The sequence below is a fragment of the Microtus ochrogaster genome, unplaced genomic scaffold, assembly GCF_000317375.1.
Source record: "Microtus ochrogaster isolate Prairie Vole_2 unplaced genomic scaffold, MicOch1.0 UNK119, whole genome shotgun sequence".
NCBI classification, from domain to species: domain Eukaryota; kingdom Metazoa; phylum Chordata; class Mammalia; order Rodentia; family Cricetidae; genus Microtus; species Microtus ochrogaster.
Window position 1 is genome coordinate 510781 of NW_004949217.1, and position 3536 is coordinate 514316.

At 41.9% G+C, this 3536-nt stretch overlaps 1 pseudogene; it reads right to left on the reverse strand.

The window, feature by feature from the left end:
* Positions 1-1289: 1289 nt before the first annotated feature.
* Positions 1290-2501, reverse strand: LOC101984281 (annotated as a pseudogene).
* Positions 2502-3536: the final 1035 nt, after the last annotated feature.

Here is a 3536-nt window from a genome sequence, read left to right on the forward strand (position 1 = left end):
CCAAATCAAAGATCCTGCAGCCTCCAAATCCAAGCCACCAAAGAGAGACCACGTGTGCAAATATGTGATCCTCTGGGGAACACATTCCTCGATACCAGAGCAGAGTTCTGTTTTCATGCATTGGAATAATTCTTCATCATCTTTTTCACAAAATATGCTCTTCTTTTTGCCCGGCTGACATTTGGTTGCAAGTTTTCCACACAATTAGAGGAAAAAAGGGAGGTAGTTAATTTTGTCCTTCAACAAATGAGAGGGATCATGAGTTTCCTGTATTTTCCTGAATAACTCATTAACATTGAGGCTTTCAGCGTTTAAGTTCTATGGTTCTCCATTACCCTCAATATTTTGATAATAGTGGTAACACCATAACTGGTATATGTTTCAACAGTAATTTAGGATTTTACTTTCCCCATTTATCTCTTTCATGGAAAAAGTTATACTTGACAGCAATATTTTGTTGTTGTTGTTGTTTTTTTTAGACACTGTAGGACTTTAATGTTCTTCACATAATCAACAGAAAACACTAACAACATATGAAGATGAGGAAAGACCTCAGCAAAGATCTGGAATGTACGGTATTGTCCTGGTCAAACTACACAACAGCCATGTGAACACAATTCACGGGGATGGGAGGGTAACTGAGCTTTGTTTAACAGCCTAACCGGAAAGCAAACAAGCAACCATTTCTTCTACTTGTGGCCAGGATAAGAAAAGTGAATCGTGGAACTTCTAGATCTTTCTTAGAAAGCGGCTTTAGAAGGAAGTCGGTAAGAGGGTGCAGGGGACAGTCGTGCACAAAGTCATGGACTTAACAAACACTAAAAACATCGACAGAACTGTCTCATTAGAAATATAAAGGCATAGATATAAATCGTACGGTATTAAAATTATACCTACTATATAAGCACTCATAGCATATGTCATTTTTATCTTGTTATGAGAATAGCACAGATTCAAAATGCTCGCTGTTGACTTTAACCAAGAGCTGCAGAACCCAGAAAACTCACTGCTGTCAGATCCACCACATGCACTCCAACCTCCTTGGAGTATGCTCCTGTGAACCAAAAATAACTAATCAATTCGGCAGAACAAAGTCCGAGGCTAGGACTGCGATCCGCCTAGGGAACGAAGCCAGACTGGATTCGTTAGAAAAGCAACAGGAAAGCTTTGAAAGTGCCTCCAGGTCAAGTCAAAATGAAGGTGGCCATCAGCTAGGAGTCCCATCAGCTCTGCAGAGCCCTGGATGGTTAGGTGTTATTCTTTGAAGAAGAGTCTGTGTTAACCATGTATTGGGGGAAATCCACATCTGTTAAGTTACTGTAGCCGATCTGAAGGTACTTTGAACACCTCATGGTGCTCACAGACAGTGTGGAGATAGTCATGCTCACAGCTGATGCATCTCCAAGAAGTTCTTCATGAAGGCAGCCAGCTTCTCAACATCTTCAATGGTGACAGCATTATACAGAGAGGCACGGATGCCTCCCACTGACCTGTGCCTCTTCAAGGAGATCATGTTGAGTTCCACTGCCTTATCAAGAAACCGCTTCTCTAAAGCTTCATCTCCTTTGTCATTGCCAATGTGAAATGGAATATTCATCCTGCTTCTATTCTAGCGCTCCACTGGACATACATAAAATCCTTGAGAATTGTCAAGTATCTCATAAATCATTTGGGATTTGATGGAGCTGAGCTTCTCCATGGCTGCGGCTCCACCATTGTTCTTGATCCTTTCCAGGACCATGCCCATGACGTCGATACTGAAACACGGAGGTGTGTTATACTAAGAGTTGTTGCCAGCCTGCACTTTGTATTCAAGGACTGAAGGACACTCTCTGAGGGCGAACCCCACCAGCAGGTCATCACGGACGATCACCACCGTCACCCCAGCAGAGCCAACATTCTTTTGAGCACCAGCAAAAATCACACCAAACTTGGAAACGTCCACTGGCCTGGATAAGAAGTTTGAGGACATGTCACAGACCAGCACGGCTCCCTTGACGTCGGTTATGAAGTCGAACTCCACCCCGTGCACAATTCTCGTTTGCACAGAAGTACACGTAGGAGGCATCCGGGTTGAGGTTCCAGGTGCTTGGGTCTGGAATTTTTGTGTAACTTCCGAGTTTAGGGTGGACGACATTCACAGTCCCAAACTTCTTGGCTTCTTCTGCACCCTTAGCTGACCAAGCTCCGGTCACCACATAGTCAGCACACCTTCCAGCTTTCAGGCCAATCAGATGTAAGGGGACAGCACTGAACTGGCCAGACCCACCTCCTTGCACAAAGATCACCTTGTAGTTGTTGGGAACATCTAGTAATTCCCTCACAAGATTCTCTGTGTTGTTAATAATCTTGGCAAAATCTGATGACCTGTGACTCATTTCAAGCACACTGATGCCGAGTCCTTTGGAGTCTAGTAGCTGCTTCTGTATCTCTAACAACACCGAGTGTTGCAGCTTGGCAGGCCCGGGCCCAAAGTTAACCACTTGCTTGGCGGCGTCCATGGTGCTGAGGCGACAGAAGGGGAAGTGGCAACAGCAGAGCGACAGCAATATTTTTTAATGAAATTGGCTGGGAATACATAATTATCTTCACAAAACAATTCCTTTTATTTCTCTAAATTATAAAATCTAAGATCACCATCTATGCTAACATTTACTCTATTCTTATTTTTCTCTATTCAATACAATTTAAGGTTCTACCAAAATGAGTAATGAAATCTTTAAAATTTTTAATTAATGTTACTAGAAAGATGGGATGATGTTTTAGACCACTTGTTGTTCTTCAGGACCTGAAGAGAGTTCCTAGAACCCATGTCAACATACAACTCCAGTTCCAGGGCATCCAATACCTCTGACCTCCACAGGTATCTGTCTCCACATACAGACACATGAAGGCGTAAGACACAAACAATGCCACAGCAGTTTGGAATTATGATTAATAGGGTAGAATTTATTTAAAGGAGAAAAAACTTACAGATCACCGTCAGTCCTCTGTGCAACCAGGAAGGGAGTCTAGTCACCGGCGGAGCAGGAAGTGAAGAGAGAGAGAGAAGGAAGTGGCCACTTTTTTAAAGGGAGAGAGACCACGCCCCAATGGGCTGGTATCTCAGCGGCTATAGGCTGGAGGAGCGGAAGGACCTCCCGCAACAGACACACACATCTATAAGTAATGAAAAATGCCTACAGACAAAACAATAAAAATAAATTCTAAAAAATATTTAATTCCTTTATTACCACCTTGCCATATAGTTGGCAAATTAGTTGGTTCGTGTGAATAGCAATAAATTTTATGAAATACTCTTTGCTATGTATTTTTTCTTTATATTCTGCTCATTTAAGTTTTTATAGTAGTTGAATTATATGTTTATTAAGTAGAAATGTACATTTCAGTTTTTCCAGAATACTTAATACTGTTTTATTATTGCATATGGCTGGTTGCAAAGGCCTCTCTGTGGTATATTGCCTCCAGACTTATCCCATAATATGGATTCCTCATATCTATAACGCTAGCATGAGCCTTTTTTTATACATTTAAGG